This window comes from Canis aureus, chromosome 9 (genome assembly GCF_053574225.1).
Source record: "Canis aureus isolate CA01 chromosome 9, VMU_Caureus_v.1.0, whole genome shotgun sequence".
Taxonomy (NCBI): Eukaryota; Metazoa; Chordata; class Mammalia; order Carnivora; family Canidae; genus Canis; species Canis aureus.
The window spans coordinates 9,769,864-9,793,601 of NC_135619.1; the positions used below are offsets into that span (position 1 = coordinate 9,769,864).

General features: G+C 34.7%; 1 long non-coding RNA gene across 8 annotated transcripts in view; it reads left to right on the plus strand.

Moving 5' to 3' along the window:
* The window catches only part of LOC144320379 (uncharacterized), a 261,658-nt gene that overhangs the window by 225,171 nt on the left and 12,749 nt on the right, over nt 1-23,738 (plus strand). For 6 of the 8 annotated variants that reach the window (XR_013385901.1, XR_013385897.1, XR_013385903.1 and 3 more), the window contains one exon: nt 5,234-5,326. This is a non-coding gene — a long non-coding RNA (uncharacterized LOC144320379). Of the gene's footprint in view, nt 1-5,233; nt 5,327-8,237; nt 9,754-23,738 lie in introns of those variants that run through there. The other 2 variants (XR_013385915.1, XR_013385914.1) reach the window with 1 other exon arrangement.

The window sequence follows — 23,738 nt, forward strand, 5'->3', positions numbered from 1 at the left end:
TGGGCATCTACACAGACTTGTATTTTCCCTAAAACAGGGTCCCAAACAAATTATAGTCAATGTTGGGGTGGTAGGGTTAGTAGAAAATTATTCTTAAACTAATGCATCTCTTTTCAGTTTTCATGTTCCATTATTTTCCTTTGAGTGGTTTTTCAACTACGGTTTTAGATTTTATTATTATTAGCTAGTATATTTCTTTAAGGCAATCCCTTTCCTTAATCATTTTTATAACAAATATGGAGTTCCTTTTACTTGCTTGTTTTTATGCAGTTATTAAAGTCCTAGAAATAATACTGAATTGTGGTTTTATACTACTATAATCCATTCTATCTAAATTTATTTGACTGGTGGTAGGATTTGCCTCAATCCTTTGTTCTCATATAAAAATTTTATCATGTTTCATTAAGTTAAGGAGGGATTTTTGGGTGACCTCATGAATTCTGTATTTTCAGTTATTTCATTAGTTAACAACAACAATTTTTATAACTGTCATTTTTAAGTTCTTACTGTTTCAGGTATCACTATAAAAACATTACTTAACATATTTAATCCTCATACAGCCACCCTATGAGGTGGGTTTTGGTAATATTCTTATTCAACAAATGAAGGAATAGGCTAAATAACTTGTCCTGTGTTATGCAGCTAGTAAATTATGGAGTCAGGATTAAATCTTAGCTCTGTCTAATGCCAAATTCTTCATGCTTAACTCTGTTTTATATAGTTGCTATTGGAGTAGACTAACAGCTCTATCATATAATCTCCAAATCTCAGCAGTTTAAGAAGGTAAAAATTTATTTTTTTCTCATATCATAGTTCAATTGGATAATTAGTATCCAACCTTGTAGGTTCTTTCTATCTAGAATCTTTGTACTTCCCTAAAACCATAGTAATGGTGTTCATTGTTCATGTGGCTATTAAATTTCAATGGATTAAAATGAAAAATTCAATTCCTAGGTTACCGTAGCCATATTTCAAGTGCTCAGTAGCCACATCTGACTCATTAGTATTGAAGAGTGCAGATATAGAGCATTTCCATCATCACAATAATTTTACTGGACATCCTTGTCTAGAACCTCTGGTTCTTCCTCTGGGACTTCAGTTTTAAGCCTTACTCTAGTTTTTCAGGGAGATTTTTTGAGCTAGACTGAGGTCTAGTATATTACTTGATTCTACTTTCCACTGGACAGAATTCAGACAAATGACTGCACCTAAACGTAAGGGAAATTGTAAAATGTGGTTGACCTGTGTATCTAAGAGCAAAAGGGAAATGGCTAGTGAACAATTGGCCGGATTCTGTCTTGGTGTTGCTCTAAATCTCTCTCTATTCTAAACATTAGCTGAACACTTATTGAATAGCAGTCTCTAAGCATCTGAAATACATTTTAAAACCCTCACAGGAAATTGCGGGAAGATTAGATTATGTTCAGATAATTGTCTTTGCCTTTCCCCTTACCACTTCTGGGGGGGAGAGGGGGTTGTTTTCTTTCACACCTCCTTGATGTTGGGCCTGCCATATCATTTGCTTTGATCAATCAAATGTGAGCTGAAGTGGCATTGTCATTGTGTAGAACCTGGGTCTTAAGAAGCAGCACATTTTATATTTAAATACCTAGAAGCTTCAGAAATCCACCATGAAGAAACCATGCCTCCAGGTAGCGACTGCCCATCCAACTCAAGCCCCAGAATGGAGTACATGGAGCTGACCTGGACTTAACCCATTCACCAAGACATCTTGCAAACCTTTGAGCTAGAAAATAATTATTACTCTATGCCTACATGATTTTGTGGATTTTGCTATGTAGTGAAAACTAGCATAAATTTTTGAAGAAGCTATTATAAAGAAATTGAAATCTAGACTGGTTAAGTCCTACATCACATGGCTAATGAACAGTAGAACTGAGATTCATGCTAAATCCCTCTGATTCCAATATATATACTTTAATCATTATTCCATGCTACCTCTAAGTAAGCATATTATTTTCAGGTACAAGGAAACCTTATTTAGAAAATATGGCTTCTTATACTTCTCTTAAATATTTGTTATTAATTTTCTCACTCCACTCTTTAAGCTCTCCATATTTGTAGACTTAATTTATGTGTATATTTGTACATATACATGCATGATAACTAACAATGAACAAAATTTTGATATTTTCTAAAGAACATAATTCCTCAGGTGAATTGTTTGATTTCCAACAAGTTTCTCTTTTTGAAAAATGGCTATCTCTTAGAGAGGTGATCCTAATGGGTCATCACATTGTGGCAAACTTGAATGCATACAGTGCAGGAAATCAAGTTGGGTTTGAACAATGATCTCAAAGAGGTAAGCACCTTTTGGCAAGAGCTCAAAAGAGATGCTTTTAAGAATGCTCATTTTTCCATTTGTGCAAAGAGGCTTTGTTATTACTTAAGCAGCATATGGCTATGAAATGAGAGATGAGCTCTTGCTAAGCTGCCAAGAGCACTTGTGGACACTAAAAATATGAAAAATAAATAAATGAGCAAGATGCAAGGAAATCTTGTGGTTGAGAAAGTCTTAGTATAGTTGTAAAGTGTTAGTGTAGTTGAGAGTGTTGGCTACTGAACTAGATTGTTGCATAGTTAGGATATGCAAAGCATGTTCAAAGAATATAAAGGGGGGAATTTAAGAACTCTAAAGTTATTACATGTCCTTTTGTGTATTTTTTTCTTTTCAACTACGTGGTGTTGTTGTAAGTTAATATTATATGGCTCTGTAATCATTGTAGCCAGTATGAATTTAATGAAATGCAAATTGAATATTCCCCTAATGTGATACAACCTTGTTATTTGAAGTGTGGTCCATGAACCAGCAGCATTTGGCATTTCCAAGGAAATTTTTTGAAATGTATGATAACTGTCCCTCCCCAAAACCAACTGAATCAAAATAGTTATTTTAACAAGGTTTCAAGGTTTGATGAAAAACAATGACAGAGAAATTAAAATTTGTTGTCCAGAAGTCACCAAATTGCAATTCTGTTATTAACCAGGCTAATATTTTCTTTACACAGTAGTCAGGAAAGGAATTATTTACTAACATCAAATGGAAAATAAGATGAGAAGAAATGCAAAAATATTAGCTCTCATGATCTGATACTTGACTACCAGTTAATGTCCAGAGCAGTGTGAAGAGAGGTTGTTGTTGTTATAATTGGTGTTGTTATTTTTAATGGTCAATAGGGAAGAAAATGTAACAATTCCATATCTTTCTTTAGTTTAAAATCCTATCAAGTTAGCATACATATTTTCTTTAAGTAAATAAATAAGGGCAGTATTATACTTACTTCATTTGACTAAAACCGTGCCCAGAGCATTAAAATACATAAAATGAATAGCTTCGGAAATTAGAACAAAATTAACATATCAATAATGTGTTAATTGTCTTTCCTTTCTGTTGACTTTAGGAAAATTTGGGCCATAATATATTTATAAGAATGTGATTTAGTTCTGCTATTTGATGCCATATTTCCATATCTTTGTAATAAGCCAAAAACATATTTGTTCCAATAATCTTCAATTTAAGATTGATGTGGATTTGCATAAATTATACTAGAACTCATGTTTGTTGAAATATCTGTAATAAATATTCAGGTAAAATTATTTAAGATTGTAGAGATTACAATGAGGTCATTGATATATTTTCTTTTGGTGAGGATTTTCATAAGAGCAATTGACATGTCCCTACTGAAATGGGTTTTAATTTATTTTCTAATTTATTATAATTGAGTCAAAAGATTGACTGCCATTTTACTTCCTAATTTATGCTGTTGTCTTTTTTTTCTCTTGTTTTGGTGGGTCAGTGTAAAGGAAGCTCTGTTTTGACTGAACATCCAGTCTCAGTGGGGTTCTTTAGCATTGCTTCTTGTGATATCTCCTTGTTTCTGTGTTTTAGTTTATATGACCATTGATGGTCAAACTAAAGAATCTAATCTTATATGGAGGGGCACACTGGGCAAGAACAGAATGTGACCTGCTTATCTTTTCAAAATGAGGATATAGGTGGAAGTTTAGCACCTTTTCAAAAGTCAGTCACTAAAAAAAAAAAAAAAAAAAAAAAAAAAAGAAGTCAGTCACTACTGGATGCCGTTTGTCCAAACTTGGAGACTGCCTATAAGTCTTGTTCAAAAATATCTATTTCCTCATCAGAGGATACCTTTATTCTTCCTGAGTGCTATCAATTTAGTGCTTCCTGATGCTGTGGTTTTTTTTTTTTTTTAAGGAAAGCCCCTTTGTTTTCTACTGCTGACTAATAGATTTTTTCTTTCAATTACATGACATTTATCTATTTCATTTTATTTTTCTTTCACTTTTTAATTAATTAATTAATTCTTAAAATTTAAATTGAATTAACCAACATATAGTACCTCATTAGTTTCAGAGGTAGAGTTATTTATCTATTTTAAAAATTGACACATTCTATATCATTTAGAATGAACTTTAAAAATGACAAATATAATTCTTAATATTCATCTGTGTGTCCACTTAAAATATTTTGATTACTATGAATTTTGAAACATTGACCTTTGGTCTGGGTAGTATTTTTTCTAATAACGAAGTGTGTAGCATAACTTGAGAGCTTAATTAATTGAATAGGCTAAATGTAGTAGGAGGTTGAATGGTGGGACCTAAAGCTAGTGACAGATGTCATTAGAAAGGCAGGGGAATATTTGAGACACACAGTGATACAAAGGAGAAATCAATGTGAGAATGGACATAGGGGTTAGAATGATATATAAAAGCCAGAAAATACCAAGGATAGCTACCAGCCTCCAGAAACTGGAAGGGGCAAGGAAGAACACGCCTCTAGAATCTCAGAAGGGAAAATAACCCTGCAGATACCTTTATTTTGGATTTCTGGCCTCCAGAACTGTGAGAGAATAAATTTCTGTTGTTTTAAGCTACCAAATCTGTGGTAATTTGTCAAGTTGATTTTAAGAAACAAATATACTATACCAAATTTCAAAACCTAATAACTTAGCAAAATGCATGTTTATTGCTTATTTACATTTCACAGTCTATTGTGTTGGCAGGTGTGACTCTGCTTCATGCAGTCATTCACAGACCCCCCATTGTGTGACTCTGCTATTCTCAAGAAATGGCTCCTAATATCTCTAAAAAAGAGAAGAAGGAGCATAAACAATCACATAGATTTCTGCTTTTGTTTTTCCATGTGTGGAAGTGGCACACATCACTTCTATTCTCATTTCTTTGCCAGGTTTCAATCATATGACCCACACCCCTAACCACCAAACAAAAGGATGGTTGGAAAATGTAGTCTTCCCATGTGTTAAAGAAGAAGATATATTTGGTGAGTACAAAGTGTTTTCTCTGCCAGAGTCAGTCCTTACAGTATGAAGTATGTTTCACTGTTTCTTTTAAACATAGAGAACATTAATGATCTCTCCAGTGATGCAGACAACCCAAAGTTAATCCAGTCACTGCCTCCAGTTCAAAGTCTAGAATCTCTAGGTGATGCACTGTCTGTTCTACTGGACCAGCATCCTATAAATTGAAGAGCATTTATCTGACCCCCTTCTCTCAAAACCCAACAGTGACATGATACATTCTCATATGAAAAGGTGAAGAATGGCCTCCACATAATAGACTCTGGAATAGAGAAATACTGAAACCTGCTTAGTGAACATTGTAAAGGCCAACAATCCTCCATTGTTTTAGACCAGCCTCATGTTTTCTCTTTTTGTCGATAGAATTCTGCTACAGATTTTGTTTCTTTTGACCTATTTATTTCTTGTCAATTCTATGTGCCAGTAGTCACATCTAAAGATCTTCCTTAGATATGTTACTGATGGGAGAGTCTGGGATGTGTGAATGGTGGTCTCCATTCTTGGATTCCGCATGAATAGATTTATGTGAGGATCTGCACTTGAATAAAGATAGCCAGAAGGAAAGTAGCAAGCAGAAAGCAGTTTATTAAAGGGAAAATACACTCTTTAGTGTACTTAAGGTGAGAGAGGGGACAGATTCCATGAGGTGGAACAGACCTCTAGGATGTTTTGGGACTGGTATTTGTTGGGTCTTTCTGGGCTGGGAAGAGATGTGATATACAGTGAGGTGATCTCTAATGGAGTTGCTTCCAGTCCTTTGGGAAACTCCGCTCACAGGTTGGGAAGGGAAGTTTTTGATCCTATAGGGTTTGTACTGGAAACTCATGGCACCCTTTCTCCATGGTGGGGGTGGTTAATCACAATGCAAATGCATTATAATGAGTCTAGGGATTACCCAGGGGCAGAGGTAGAAGAGGAGAGCACATACTCTACACCTGTGACTCTAAGGCCTTGGAAGCCACAAGATCAGGATGCTGTACCCCTGGACTTCTTTTTTTGTCTTCTAAAGATTTTATTTATTTATTCATGAGAGAGACACAGAGAGAGGCAGAGACATAGGCAAAGGGAGAGACAGAGACATGTGGAACTCCATCCCAGGACCCTGGGGATCATCCTGAGCCAAAGGCGGATGCCCAACCACTGAGCCATCCAGGTATCCCATGCCCCTGGGCTTCAAAGATGTACCATATTTATCACCACCCTTTCCTCAAGCTCATGTCTCTGTCATTTCCCTCTGAGGGACTTGGGATTTGCCTTGTGGTGTTCTTCTACTGCTCATATCTTGCTTCTACCTAAGAGCTCTTGCTCACAAATCTGTTTATCTCCTTTCTTCTTTATCATCAATCTTCTGACTCTCTGTTAATACCAGCTCAATTCTTAAAGCTGTCAGTCTTTTTAGGAAGGTTGGATTACAAATTTGAATTTGGGCACAAGACTGAGTCACAGAGTGACTCATTCATAAAGATTTTTATGAATTCCTTCTCTTACTAGTTGTGGTCTAGAGACATAGAGCAAGGCCCAGCACTTCTAGATTTTTATTCTTTTTAATTTTTGCTTGCAAACCTAGCCACTTTTTCTTAGTCCATCTCTTTATTAGAACTATTACCAAACAGCAGAAACAACTGGCACATACTATTATTGGTTTTGTTCTCTAATCTCTTGCCTAGAATAAGTTCAGCAGGCACAGACTGCAGGTGGCAGTTTATAAAACATGTTCCTAGCATTAAACCTGTGATATCTGTTTCCTCATCATCTACCATCTGACCACTAAACCAATTCTATACATTTAACGCTTCCGGGTTGGCAGTACCCCACTTCAAGTTTCTAGTTTCTGTATTATTCAATGCAAATTGCTTTACTTGGTCAGTTAGGGACCCAGGCTCCTATCTTCAACATAAAATTCCAAAAGTCTGCAGAGGAGAATAGTGAGAATGCAGGATTGTACACGTGGTTTATAGTTGTGTTTAAAAGTGATATACTTCAATCCTACCCAAAATCTACTAGCTGGAACTAAGAGATAAAAGCCCAACCTAAGAACAAGGTAGTCTCAGTATTAGGTCTTCCTGTATTCATAGGAAAATGAAATGGTTTGGGAAACACATGGCGTTTTTCAAATGTAGGCTTCAATATAATCTTTTCTTTTTTCTCTCTAGCTAAATAGTCAAAGGTAGTTCCAAGTCAGAGGATAGTGACTAGGAAAGGGTCATGATCCATTCATCCAGCTCTTCAGGGTCCAGGCTGCAGGAGCTTTATCATCTTCCAGGTCACTCTGAGCTTTGATATCTAGCCAATAGATAGTAAAGGAAATGGGAAGAAGGAATACCCATTTTTCAAATATCTGGGCCAAGAAGTAGCACATTGCTTCCATCCATTTTCTATTGTTTAGAACTGGCCCCATTTAGATACAAGAGGGGCCTAGAAGTGAAATTCTAGCATAACAGCCTGTTTCCTGGTGATGATGCTAGAAATGAAAGAAAGAAAATTTGAAAGACATACTGTTGTAAAGGGCCAACGTGCCTATAAATAAGAGAAGCTTCAAGACAGAAAAGCAAAGTGAGGCTAAAGGGCTTACTCACTCATATATTTGGCTAGATTTTGTCTTATGTGATTGATTTTTAAGTCTGTGATTGCCGGAATTTATGACACATTATTATCTTAAAGGATTTGTTTAATTTACCAGTGTTTTTATCTCTGCCTCATTGTTTGGGTGAGTGAGTGTCTTACCTTCTCAATTAGCTGTGGGTGTGACTTTATCTTTTGAATATCTGGATGTGAGTGCACAAGGCTAGAGTGTGACCTTTCTAGACCACACAATGAATCATTTTTTAATTTGCAATTTTTTAAATGTAAATAACCATGATGAGTCTTTTTTAGGACTGAGAGAGCAAGATCCACGGCAGCAGTAAACACCAGGAACTTTTAAAAGCAGTTTCCACTTATCAAAACCACAAGATCAACCAACCCATAGTTGGAACTTCATTGCTAAACTTTTTCACCTGTGTCTGAGGCAAGCCGAAATCTGACTCAACTGCCTTAGCTACTCCACCAGTTAAGTTGTACATTTACCAAGATTCAGCATGTGTGTTCCTAAACATGTTTATGCTAATTATGGATTATAAGATATTATTTTTGTATACATTAAATCACTGTTAAAATAGTTCTATTAAATACTGTTAAAAAACATGACACAGAATTAGTTGAGGGTAAAATGACTGTAAAGGCTTGGAGAAAACAAAATTATGAAAACTAAATCATCTAAAGGAATTTGCACTTTGCTTTCCAAGTATCTTTAATTTCCCACTACTTTAAAGGAATGGAACATTATAGAAAAAAGATAATAGCTTTGGTTTAATCAAGAAAAACAATGAGAAATTCCACCCAGGGACCCTGCCCTGCCACTCACAATAATAGCAGACACTGGGGTTGCTTGATGCCCCATTTACATCCTCTCTGTTTCCCTACAGTTTCAGTGCAGAGTACTCAGCACCTTTACAGAATCCATTCCGAAGTATGCATTTCTCTGACTTTCTGTCTAAGGAGTCTCCCTGGGGCTACAAAATCTTGCTCAGTCCAGCGCCATTTAATACTTGGGGGTCCTAAATCCCAAAGTGCTAAGGATTTAATACTCCTGAATGCAACTCTGATTCAATGAGGCATAGGGATCAGTGAATAAAAATACAGCCTGGGTCTATCTCTTTTTAGATGTACCACACAGTTTTTCAGAGGGTCTTCAGTATGATTGGGTTTCAAGAACCATGGCTAACACTACACATTTTTGTTTTTTCCACCATCTCTGAATTGCTTTTACTGCATTCTTTCTGGGATCACCTTCCAAATAAGCCACCTGCACTTAACATCTTGCTCAGTCCTGCTGAACACAAACTAATATACCTACCGAAAGAAAAAGTTTGGTCATATATGAAAATATTGTCACATCTGTGAATATCTCAATCTCTTTTTCTGTTTCTGTTTATCTAATAAATTGCTTAAGGTATTTTTGTCCTCTAAGTGACCTTTTTGATTAACTGGTCAACTTTTATCTAGTACCTGTTATTTTAGATAAGATTTCTATCAAAGTTTGTTTTTTTTGTTTGTTTTGAGATTTGGATTAAGCTTAGTGACTAAAAACTCATACTTTGTATACTTCACTGCTTTGTTGAACAAATATATCTTTTAATATCATGGTATTTGGGGACGACAATCAGCTTTAAGTTCTAGGAAGACATTTGATAAAATACACTTTTGTAAATGAATGTCAGGGGTAATTAATTACATCCATACAACAGGAAATTGTGGGATGTCACCTGCAAGACCTAAAATTCTTGTCATCTCCCTCCCTCCCCTCCACCCCACCCCACCCCCACACACACAATAAAACAACTTAAATTTGTTTTCTGGTCAGTGTGAAAATCAATATATTTTACTTTCTTTTCAACCCCTAGATTTTGTAATTTACTGACATAGACCTTCATAGGTGTATTTTTACAGCTTTAAAAAAAAAAAAAAAAAAAAAACTATGCACAGACGCCTGCGTGGCTCAACAGTTGAGCGTCTACCTTTGGCTCAGGGCATGATCCCAGTTTAGGGATAGAGTCCCACATCAGGATCCCTGTGAGGAGTCTGCTTCTTCTCTGCCTATGTCTCTGCTTCTCTCTGTGGCTCTCATGAATAAATAAATAAAATCTTAAAATAAATAAATAAATAAATAAATAAATAAATAAATAAATAAATAAATCTATGCATTAATAATATGGGGCATTCACTTAGTTTAGGCCAGGGCTGAGCAGATTTAAACTGAATTTTATATCATGTTGGTTTTATGTCATGTGAGTATCTACAGGATCCACAAAATTATTTCGAAATGATAATGTCCCTGATTTCAAAGTTTCTCAAATGAAGAGAACCTTCCTGGATTAGCATACAAAAAACACAGTAATTTAAGGTCTAGAATTCACCATCTATTTTGCATGAAGCATTTGTAGCTCACTTTATGCAAGCACCAATAGCAAAGTGCTACAAGCATTAATCCAGGAGTGCTTTTACTGTATGGTAGAAATGTGCTAGGGAGAGGAAAAAGATTTAGAAGTGGAAAGATTAGCTTGCTTTCTTTTGGATTTCTTAGTCATAGGATCTTTGTTAAGGAAGAGAATTTTAAAAGCCTTCGGACAAGTAAAGAGAGGAAGAACGACAGGACTGAGCAAGAGAAGTTGAGCAGGGTTTCCTGAATGTTCCAGAGTGAACAATTGGAGAGACCGAGGAAGTCATGATATTTCAGTGCAGTCACACAGTGTGTTTAAGTAAAGTTTTCTTTGCCTAAAATAAATGTGAAATGGAATTTAAATTCTAGCTAGGAATTAGGCATAAAATGACTCTCTTTTTCTATTCAGTTATTTTGTGAAAGTGTAGAAAACCTTTTTATGCACCTGTAAAATTGAAGGAGCAGACTATACTTTCTCTGTCTATTACACGTTGATTTTTACATAAAAAGAGAAAAAAGGTGTTCAGACTATTATGAAATATCCACTGATAGATTTCAGGAGTCTTTGGGGTAGGATATTCGAGAACATAAAGCAAGTTTTAGATTACAACCCAGAGTGGCAAAGTTATTCTCAAAATTTCATAATTCTGGGTCATTTTAGGCAAGTTATCTAAGCTAACCAATAATATTTTAAATTTAATAATAGCCAATTCCTCTACTGTTGGAAGCAGAGATGCTACCGCTTTTATAAAAGTTCTTGCCTTATTAACAAATGCTAATTATGAGTAATGGAAGTCAAATTAGTTTCCATTTCTCAAATAGCTGTACTGTAGTTGCAAAGAATTTTAAAGAAATTGAATTAATCTGAGTTTGTTTTAATTACAATTTGTTTTCATAACAACCAACTGACAGGTGATACTTACACTTGCTTGAATTACATCCACGAGTAATGTTTTCATGTTTGTAGCTGTATAAATTTTTTAGCTCAATGATAGTATTTAGTCATAAAATAAAACATATAAATATTTTAAAAACAGACTGAAGGTGTTTATTCCCTAAATAGATTATTACCTATTGTGCATGCACTTAACATCTGTGATAGCTAATATAAAATCCAAATTACCTTGAACACTCTCTGCTACATTTCCTGAAGAGTTTACATTTTCCTCTCATGAATTGGGTTGCCACATTTAACAAATAAAAATAGGCAATGCCACTGTATTTTCCTACATTTTTTCTTCCCCACCCGACTGTTAGCTCAAATAATAGAAGATATATATTTTTGCTTTTTAAAGTGGTAGAACTTAAAAAAAAGAAATTCCTTTTTCAGGGCAACTAATCATCAAGCTAATGTGGAACAGATGTGCCTCTTACTTGCTTTAAAAAAAGAGTTCCTTATTAGACACACTATGAGTATTTCTAGATAAGGTTCTAGGTGTAATGCAGTGGGGGAAGCAGAGAGAATTACAGCTATCAAAGGTAGGTTTTATGAGGGCATATTAACACATACTTAGGGCCAGGAATCTGAAAGATTTTTTTGTTACAGTAATTTTTTTTTTGAACTTCCTTGAAAGGAATGCCCCATGGAAAGGGGGAAAAAAAAAAAGAAAAAAAGAAATCATAGGTTATAGGACTTAAAGAGGAAGTCTAGTTAAATATTGTGGGATAAATCATTTAATTTCCTTGAAGTTCAAATGGTGTCTCTGGAAATTCTAGGTATTTTTGTCAATCAACATTTAATGATTCACAGTTTTCTTGCTCGCTCTTTCTTCTTTCTTTCTTTCTTTCTTTCTTTCTTTCTTTCTTTCGTGTTTTTTTTAATTTAAATTCAATTTGCCAAGATATAGTATAACACCCAGTGTTCATCCCATCAAGTCTGTACTAAACTACAAGACTCATAGGAAGACTTGATTTCTATCAGCGAGCCCTATTGATTGCTAATCCTAATACTGTAAAACAAAATCTCAGTTGTTCAATGTGCCCTGATTTCCTCATCTGTGATACTAGATGGGACCAATCTGCTCTTAACAAAACAGAGGTAACATTTCTTACTTGTGCCCAAGATTGTGAATCCGAGAAACCACCAAGGAGCCGACACCGATGCAAATGCACGAGGGTTTATTTACAAGCTGGAGCTTGGGTCCAAGTGCACCTGACACAACAGAGCAAGGGCTTGGACCCCGAGGTTAAGAGGTGTAGCAGTTTTATAGGGGCCGGTGGCCAATGGGGATTGTAACACATACAGAAATTTACATGGTCACATCGGTCCACTCGCAGATGGCCAATTGAATTACAATTCATCCTATAGGGTCCGTTTGAACTAGCCTGTTATTCTGGTCAGCACTGGGGCGCGGGTTTGGCGAGCAAAGGGCGGGGTTTACATTCTTCAGTGGTTGGGGGTTCCGCATTCCTATATGAGCCGGTGGCTTGACTGGAGTGGGGGAGTGGTTTCTTCCTGTAAAGTTTAGCTCTTATTCACAGGGGCCTGAGATGGCTGTACTTGTGCTAATGCTAAACTTGAGGTGGAATGGCCTTAATTTTCTAGGCCTCCACATTACTGAATATTGGTCTTAACATGACCGAGGTTTTAAATGAATTACATCAACATTTATATCAACCTTCTTGTCTTTGCATTTTCTTCTTTTTGCGTTTTCTTTTTATGTTCTTGTTTCATCTACCCACTCCAAGGTTTAATTTTGATCAGATGTTTGAATATAGAATTAATAAAAATATTGTGAGGTTCACTTTCCCATAGAGTAGAAGTTTGGCACGTAATTAAATGGCTCTGTTTATTGCTATAAAAACTTCTTTCTCCTCCATCTTCTACTTCTTCTTCCTGTCTTCTTCCTTTTTAAAACTCTTATACTCCTAAATTAGGGATTACCAGTAGGTCAGTAATTTTTACTTTGTTGGCTACATGTTCTATTACACATTTTTACAAGTTTTCCCTGACTGATGGGAAACAAATCCAAAGGGAGTTCCTTCTGTTGGAGTTTATGCTTTTGCTTATTGGGTCTTTCTTTTGAAAATATTTTATTTTAATTCCTGGATACATTTCAAAAGAATACCACGCAAGAGAAATTGGAAGAGATTAATTGGGTAGGCTTGAAATGTATAAAAGCATTACCTGCAGACCTGAGCTAGTATAATAGTATGTAATACTTCTAGATGTATATGTCATTGCTTAATAATCTAGACATAAATAATTTTTAGAATACTTACAATGGCCAGATAAAAGATCTTCCTTAACATCCTTTATTTCTAAAATTGTTTCATTATTTTCAGCAGATGGTGTTTTTCCTACAAATACCACTTCCTAGTCTCAGATGGCTACTAACCAAAACCTCATTATTCCTTAGAAGATGACTTAAATCTCACTCTCCCTGAAGTTTGCTTCTGGTACCTGCAGTGAAAATCAAGAATACGTTTTGTTTTGTTTTCTTTTGTTTTGTTTAAGATAAGAAATTGATCTCGGCAGTCTATGTGTGGCTGACTGCAGTGTCCTTATACACTGGGTCAGCTGGACACACTCTTCTATCTATGTTGACACAACGTTTCAAAAACTCATCTCTGAGCAGCATTCATCTTTCCTTGGAAGAAGGAATGGATAATGTTTAAGAATAAAAATAATGAAATCATGATGGGATCTGGATTACTTTAATGAATGAAAACAAAACGAAGCAAAATCTCTGGAAGAGAGATCTTAATATTTTTCTGTTTGTTTCTAAGTTTCTATGACATTCGGGAAATACTAGAATCACAGCCACTTTCGAGTGACAGTTGCCCTCCCAATAAATGTCCTTCCCCGCATTATGAAAGCATGGATTACTAAGGGTTTATTATCAATTTAACTTAATTTCATGTTATATGACAATGATAACATTAAAGAATCAAATTTTCCTTCCACCTGCTTTTTCAGGTCTTCACCATTTATCAGAATCTCATTTTATTTGAGACATAAATAATTATATGGATGTTTTATCAGGGAAAAAAAGGCAATCTGTTATCATTTTTGGGTTTCTTTATGAAGGCAAAATTAAATAGAAAGCTGAAATTATGATCTTGGAATTCTGCCAAAATTCTCCTCTTGAGAAAAATATTTGGAATCTGGGTTGTCCATATTGGCTGTGTTTATTTTCACATACATTCCACAATTACTTTTCTGTCCACATTATTTTTCTTGAGTTGATATATATTTAAAGACACTGTATTTTATGTAGTGTTAATTGTTTCTTAGTAGCAAGCTTACATAGATATATTATTATGAGCTTAGTCATTCACTGGAAAGCTGTTCTTTGAAAATAAGCACTTTTAAATACAATGGGCTACTTGTTTGCAAAAATTTACTACTGCATGACCCCTGGGATATTCATGTTGCTGAGGAAAGATTCTTGAATGCTATTGAAGTTTTATCAGTTTCTGTCTGACAAGAAATAGCTTGGATTGGCTGTGAATGGAATGAGCCAATAACCTAGATAAACATCAGATAATACGTGAGTTCTTAAGACACTTTTGAGATATGATAAAACATGTCAGGGGAACCTATCTCAGTAACCTTCGAACCAGAGAGTATTAGTTTTGAAAGATTAATCTTAATAGATTTTGAATCAATTTATGCCATTCCCTCACACACAATGAGACAGCAAGGTGCTTCTGTCTATTCTATTTATATTCCCTGAAGGTTAACTTTCAAAATGTATGTGTACTTTGCATTTGGAGAGCTGTCAGATGATTTTTAAGACTAGAAAACAGATTAGATTTTGAGACTGAATTTCTTATCCCAAAGGGAATTTAAGCAGAAAGCCAGGTTTTACGTATAAAAAATGAAAGGAATTTGAAATTTCTACCTAATTTTTTGCGGGATAAATAACACAGAGTTTGCATTAGTTAAGCCATAGATAGGAGAATAATTCTTTAAAGTTTTAAATATATTTGAAAACAGACTGTGTACTCTAATTACATTGGATGTACAATTTAAAATACATGGTTTTAAAATCATCGAAAATTTTCTGAGGCACATATTTTCATGGAAATTCTTGAACTAGTATGTATGTTTTATGCATGAACACTTGCAGTGGCAAGCCAAAATGACTTATTGAAAAGGGTGCATTTCCTGTAAGCACCTGAGCACTTGGGTGATCTATGCTTTTGGTACAGCACTAGCTTAACAAGATGTGAGAGGGTTAGATATTTTGGGAAGTAGGGTTATTAGCATAATGTGGGTTCTTCTGAAGCCAGGGGAATATAGGTGATCTAAACGCAATCAAGGTCACGAAGCAGCAACTGATGTTCAAGTCAGCTAACATTTTTTTTTTATTTCGGCCACCTTGATAGAAGGATTTTTTCCCCCCTAAATATATGTAACCATGCTAAACCCATTATAAGATTATATAAGGAAAGTGATCATTATACTAAAAATATGCCTTTGTAGAGCTAATCCTGTGAATGTTTGTGATCTTACACATATGCAATTAAGGTAGCAAATAAGCCACTTTAAAGAAAAGGCAAATTCACTGTTGCAGCATGAAGTCAGTCTTCTTTGTTTATAAAATTTCTTTCTGAGTGGTAATCCTTAATGATGGTGAATTAGATGTGTTGTCTTTTTTTAAGACCAGGGAATTGGCAAGATAAGATGGCAACAACATGATTTGTAATTTTCTGTCTGGAGCTTTTATAGTTAATAAGTAAACCTAATTATAACTCTCCCACAGTAAATTATGACAATATGAAGTTGATGACTGCTAAAACTCAGTAAGTTTGCAGTGTTTTCCAGCAGCTATTTCAGGCTACTTTATGAAGGGTGTGAAACAAAGATCAGTCAATCAAATCAGGATGACATTCATTTATAAGACTTTTGAGAAAACTAAAGATACAGCTGAAATTGTAGCTCAATTATAAACCCGATTTAGAGAAATTATATGGGTTTGTCTACTCTTTTTACTCCTTGTCTTCTAGGTCAGACATGGTTTTATGTATAAGTCCAGAGTTGCAATTTGCCGTTTAAAGAATTACATAGAAAATTGCAAGAGAGAAAAGAAATTCCTAGCTTTGTACTTCTTCCCTCTGACATTGTCACAAGAAAAATGTAATTTATATCATTACCTTTAGGTTATATTCCATGATTCCCTCTCAGGCTCATATGAAAATTAATGATTAACATGGATATTATGTTTGAGGGAGGATTTCAAATATTCCTTGAAGCCTCTCTCAGGTTTGTAAATATTTGGATTAGACAAAACTTAGATGTAGGCTAATAATATATATATTTATATAAATATATGTATATATTTACTTGCAAGATCTAATCTGTAATTGCACACGATTTTATTTCTAGGCCCTTATCAATTATTTTGACCTTTTCTCACGGATCTTGACGAATCATTTCCATTATTCTATTCTGAACACATTCCAAGGTTTCCACAACTCTCTTAGTAATGGAGACACACAGAACTATAGTGATCTTTTTATGAACAAAGCTGAATGGAATCTCACTTGTTTTTCCCTCTGTTGCAAGACTCTGTGGGACTGTCAAGGAGAAAATAAATATTTGTTACTTTTGGTAACGAAAAAGTATGTGTGACTCAGCAACACATGGGGAGCAGATGTGTTGAGTAAGAGCCCACTCTTGTGCATCAGACCTGTCACTGAGTGAGTCTAAAAATAGAGAAAAATTAGGGGAGGATAAGCTACATCCCTGATTCTGCTCAATCACATTGATTGGAAATGCTAAAGTTTGGGTTTTGGATGTAACAATGATCCTGTTTGTATGGATGACGGGTCAACACATATTAAGTGAGCTATGAGGTGGAAAACAACTGTCCTTCAAGCCCCACAACCACATACAAAGGCAGTCTGAACAGTGAGGGTCTTCTGGATGTCGAAACAGAAAAATTCAGTGGTAGATGTCTTGCTTTAGAAATTGCTAGATTTGCCTGATTAAGTTGAGCATCCTGCCTTTTCCATTCTAGTAGGTGAGAGCTAAAATTTTATCTTGCCCATCATGGATGAGTAGGACTTGCTCTGGCACTTTTCATCAGACATGGTACTAAGATTCTAGTTTGCAAAGTAAATGCTTGCAAAACACATTGCTGGATGGAAATCTGCCCTAGCAAGTTGGCCATATTTTTTTTCCAGGTCATATGTTCAGTTTGGGAATTGACAAGAAAACTAGATTTGGATTAGTAACTCTAAGAATTTAAATGTGTAGTTTACTAAAGGACCACTACTTAGTAAGTATTCTTTTTTTAGGTGCTGATTCCCTAGAAATAATATACTTGTGATTTTGCAGTATGACTGTTTTCAAGCTTGTATTAATACTTTGATACTTATAATAAACAATTTTTTTTTTCATAGTACTTATAAGATGCAATGGAACATATCTTCCCTCATGTCTTATAATTTGTTAGATAAATGCTCTATAAACATAAGAAAAACGGCAGGGCAATTTGAGAGATACTATGAGAAAAGCCTACTATGTTATCAAATTGAAGTCTAGGAACCAGCTTTAGTCATATCTGTATTTGATAAAACACTAGTACATTCCTCAAACATAGTATATACTCTGTATTTTTGTCAGATTACATTAACAGTTCTCTCACAGCTAGCCACTATTAGAATGAAATTTTGAAACTTTCTCCCAAAACCTAACTCAAGAGTGTTTTCTCTCCCAAACTATCTCTTGGTCGTTTCATAAAGTTCTCTTTAGTTATAATAAGGTTCTCAAAAAAATTGATAAGCCTATTAAAAAATCTACTTTTTGTTTTTTTTTTTAAGCAGGCTGGAAAATTTGCCTGCATCAATAAAGTAAAATTTTAACCCTGGGCCTTGATAGCATATAGCATATGTTCTTTTATTTCAAAGTTGAAAATAGAGTAATAGCTAAATGAAATAACTATGATCACTAGATTGTGATGGGACATACTCACTTTCTAAAACAGTCAGTAACTGAGACACTGCTTTGTTATTTGTACTGCAATGAAAAATTGATAAGAAATTTGTGCCACTTAAAAAATGCTGATTAAATCTCATTTAGGTAGGAGTTTCACACAGCTATGGGCCAGCATTTATTAAGGTGCCATTCTTTCCTTTTGCTTTCCACTCCCTGATTTTTCTTTTCCACTTGGTTGCCAGGACTGCTTATTCACTGAAAATTAATAACACTTTGACCTCTTGTTTGAGAATGACTTACTGATAGACATGGGAAAGATGGATAATTTGCAGAATGACCTAACTAAACTCAATTGCAAGGAAATCAAGAGGCCAATCTGTCAATAGTGGACACCTGAGTTCTTATCCTAGGAAGAGGTGTTTTTGCTCCTTAGGCTCATGGATAGTAGACAGTTTATAAGTTCTATATCCAAATGCTGTAAAGTTGAAGTAAATAAACTTTTGGGTTAGCTACAGTCAGGAATACTTTTATTTTCATTTATTTCCCAGGGAAATAAAAAAATACTCTTTGTAAACGTAAGCTTTCCTTTTTTACAGCCCCAGTTTTTCAGCCCCTTTCTAGTATCTTGAGTAAACTTCCAGACTCCCATCTCACTTCTTTTTCCTCTCTTCCTCTATTTATCTTAGGCATCAAAATCTCCCCAAATGAGTATCTCTTTCCCATAACTTAATGCACTATTTCACCGGCCTTACTTACAAATCCCCTGTTTTCTTACTATATGGAAAAATAATATAATACAAAATAATTATCTATATACAAATTAATTACATAGAATGTGGTAATACATTCTACCGTAATTATTGCTTATTGACATAAAATATCTGGCCCAAATCAGAAATTTCACTTGCAATTTTAATGGCTGTTTTATTTTCCTCTTAAGAATATATACTCTTATTTTCCTTACTGCTTCATTCTTAACTCAGTTTTATTTTAAGGGCTTGATCTATTATTGAGCCTTCTTGGCATATACATGTGTGTTCTCTTTACCCTAATATTTTGTAGTGTATAATGTGTATCATCACCAGTTCCCTATTTGTCATATATCTTGTCCCAAACCAAGTCTTGCCCATGTTAAAAATTCTATAACTGCCATCATCTTGGAAATGTCATGACATTCATGGATCAATAAAATCCTTTCCCAGAGAGGATGAGAAATATATGAAAAGAGCTTACTAAATTCAAACGGTTTCTTTTAAAGGTCCGATGGATGAGTAAGAGATTTGTATGAAAGTGATTTCAGGGAGGGGTTGTTGGATGAGAGTAGGATGACACTGACAAGGTAGGTTATAGTGGTGAGGAATGGTGGGGGAGAGGGAGTTCAATTTGAGATGCCTTTAAGATTCCTTCAGCCTAGAGATTATTTTCCTTAGAGTAGTGCGAGTAAAGGGGTGAAGAAATCAGGACTGCAAAGTGCAGAGGCTCCTCAGTGGCCATCACATCTCTGCAGTTTACTAGGCCACAATGAGATATAATGAGGTGCTTTGTATTCACTGTGTGTAAGAGAGAAAATCAGTTCACCAAATGCCTTTTTCTTGGGGAGTGGGGAGATGAATTATAGTCAGGGGGCAGCTTTGTAAATTTGAAGGAACAGAAGGATGCTGGAAGGAGCCCTGTGTGTCCAGGGAATTGGATAGAAAACAAAAAAGGATTTTCATGTCTGTGCCCTCAATGTCACCCTAGAGCAAATAAGGAAAGGGAAGAATTGTGTGATAAAGGCTGTGACATCAGAAAAAATGAGCAAAGTAATTTTGCAGTTATAGTTAGAAAATCATTAAAGTCTGATGTCTAATAGGTAACTGAAATGAAGAAGGTAAGCAGAATGTCAAGGTCCTTTTAAAGAGCTTAAAGATTGCAAAACAAATAAAAGGTTCTGGCAGCTTCTTAGACACTTGCAAGGTGGAGAATTCACAGAGCAACAAGATGCATGGAGTTTCTCTCTTTTCCATTCCTTAAACAAAAAGCAAATTTACACAAAAAAGGTACAGTGTATGTAGCAACAATGCTGCCAGATGTACATGATGAGACCTTTAAAACTTACCCATTTTCTAAAATCAAACTGAAATAGTTTGGTCTATTACTTTCTATGGATTCCAATAGGAGCAATTCAGATAGATATGCTTTTTCAAAGCATTTTTAAAAAGTCAAGGTCAACCAAAAACATAAGACAGTCCTAAAATTCAACAAGATCTTCTCAAAAGGCAGAATTAATATTCTATACTTATGTTCCAAGGATTACAAAACACATGCTCTTTTACTAATATATTATTGATTAATGATGTATTAAAAATTAATTTTCAAAGTGTTTAAAGAAGTTAGAAAATTAATAATTGGATTAAAATTAACTTTTAATTTTTCAAGGTAACATAAGTATAGAGATTTTGCTTTTCTGTCATCCATTGAGTGGAAAGAGATAATGAAATTATATTTAATTCTAATTTTAAGATAAACTTGATAAATTCATTTCTGTAGGGCTTACTTAAAATTAATCCATTTAATAAACCTACAATAAATATTTATCATTTTTCAGTACTTGGATTTTGTGAATTTCTGAGGTAGAAAAACAAATCCATTTGCAGAACATAAAGTCTTCGTGGACCAGATATCATGGATTTGTTATAAAAGATGAGGATAAATATCAGATGATCTCACTTTTATGTGAAATCTAAAAAAAAAAAAAAAAAAAAGAAAACTTTTTTTTTGAGATGGCCATTTTCAGATTTTTGAATAAGAATGACATGATTAAATGTCAGCCTAATCTGACAGTAGTGTTGTACTATAGTTTGGAATGGGAGAGACTGAGACGTGGAAGATAATTAAAAGATGGTGATGAGAGAAAAGAGCACCCTCAGCTTTCAGTGCATTCATGAATGTTAGAAGTGTTAGGAGAGTATAGGGGGCCTGTGAACAATTTTGATTCGAATCGTTTGATTCCTGTAGCAAAAAGAACATCCAGAGGAGAATGGGAGAGCTTATTTAAAAGTCACATTAGGCAGGACCACTAGAAACCTTGAATGATGTGCTACAAACCTTGAAACTCATTTACTAGAAAGTTGAAATGGAATTATTGAAGGCTTTTCAGTAGGAAAATGACATGATTAATTGATGTGTTTGTTGTCATGGAATATGACTGCTAAAATATCATTAAAATGTGTATTGACTGCAAAAAACACATCATCATTAGTGTATTAATGAAATTGGATTATCTGAGACTTGAGGGTTTATTTATTACTGCTCCATTAGCACAGAACTGAACATCAACTCTGTTTCTATTCCATGTATCTGTATGTGCACGTTTTGTATCAGCTCTCAATTTCAAGAGTTATTATTGAAACTAATGTGATCAATATTTGCTTTATTCAAGTTTGAATACATAAAGGCATTTGATTAGTGTGCTGATATTACTTCCTTTTCCAGTTGCCATTTTTGACTACATGCTATAATTTTTCCATCCATTTCAAAGTACCATGTGATTTTTAATTGCTATGCACCAGGATCCTCTTACAGACAGTGTTGCACACAAAGTATATGATCTTTAGCTATATTTTACCTAGAACCAGATACTTAGACATTATTCTGCATGGACAGATTATGTAGATGTTAGACTTTCTTCAAATTTAATTGGTGTCAACCTGTATTCTAGAGAGTTTTTTTGTGTAAATTTGAATCTACTATTATTTTTTTTTAAGTAATCAAGTGAATACTTGAGGAAATACCAATGAAAATGCTAAAAAAAAAAAAATCTATCTGTGCACGGGGCGGCTCTGTCCTCTTAAAACATATATCATTTTTGTCAAAGCTCTGAGTCACAATCATTGTCCTTAAGTTTTATTGAATGAGTTTTTGTTCATCTTCGTCAGATGTGCCTTCCTTGAACTACGTGAAAGCTACACCCTTCAATGTGATGAATTGTGGATAGGTTTTACAATACACAGGAAGACCCAACAGTACTTAAACTGGAGAATCTTTATACACAAGAATTTACTTTCACTTATACAGGAACATACACTATTAACCAACCTGAGTAAGCCTGGCATTTGAATCCTTGTTGAGGTAAAAGCATTGTTGACTTTACAACTTTAACAGGACTCCTGAATCCAAATGTTATAAATATTTTCCAACAATTACAAAAGTATAAAGAATAATGTAATAAAAAATGTTATATTCATCATGAAGCTTTGTCAGATCTTAACAACATTTGCATTGGCTGGCATCTGAAATAAATGTGTTTTTTTCTTTCTTTATTATTATTATTATTATTTTTAATTGGAGTTCAATTTGCCAACATATAGTATAACACCCAGTGCTCATCCCGTCAAGTGCCCCGCTCAGTGCCTGTCACCCAGTCACCCCAACCCCCGCCCACCTCCCTTTCCACTACCCCTTGTTTCCCAGAGTTAGGAGTCTCTCTTGTTCTGTCACCCTCACTGATATTTCCCATTCATTTTCTCTCCTTTCCCCTTTATTCCCTTTCACTATTTTTTATATTCCCCAAATGCATGAGACCATATAATGTTTGACCTTCTCTGATTGACTTATTTCACTCAGCATAATACCCTCCAGTTCCATCCACATCGAAGCAAATGGTGGGTATTTGTCGTTGTTTTTTTCTTTAATAAATAAATAAATATTAAGTGTGGAGATGGTAGACTTTTTCCCTCTCTTTTTCTCTCTTAATGACCTGCTGTTTTTTGCTGGGTTTCTTGTGATGTCCCTTAGCATATGAGTGCACAGTTTGATAGGCAGCCACTGAACCTGGAAGAATTTGATGTCAGGTTTTGGAGTTCACTTTTCTGTGGTTCGATCTTCTCTGGGAAGTTGCTCCTCAAACTGTAGTCGGCTTGATTGTCTCAGACTCCAACCTGTTACTTATCCCAGAGAGATCACTGCTTTCTGTAAAGGTGATGTTTTCTACCATCTGAGTGAATTGGAATATATCCTCAGGAAAAAATCCAGGATAAATGTTGACCTCCTGTCATGCCTATCTTCTGTCAGTGATAATCGCTCCTTCAGTTCCTTCTTTTAGGGACTCTTTAGTGCTTTTGAAAAGTTATGTCTTGCATATTATATAGCTCTTATAATTTTGGTAGAAGATCTATTCCAATAATATTTAGTCATTACCAAAATTCAATGTCAAATAGCTTCTCTTTTAAAATTTTATTTTCCTATTACTTGTTACTAGTTTATGAGAATTCTATATAAGAAATTTTTATGAGCTAATGAATTATAAGAAAAATGAACAGCTTTCTCATTAGTTCTAACATTTTGCCTTTATATCCTTTTTCATTTTTTTTATGTAGGAAATTCTTTTTTTTTTTTTTTTTCTTCTGTATATAATGGCAATGCTCTGGTTCATTTATAGTCCTTTTACTTAACATTTGTTTTTCTTTGTTACAAGTTTACCAGGACTTCTCCTTCAATGTTGAATAGATGATACTATAAATATACTATA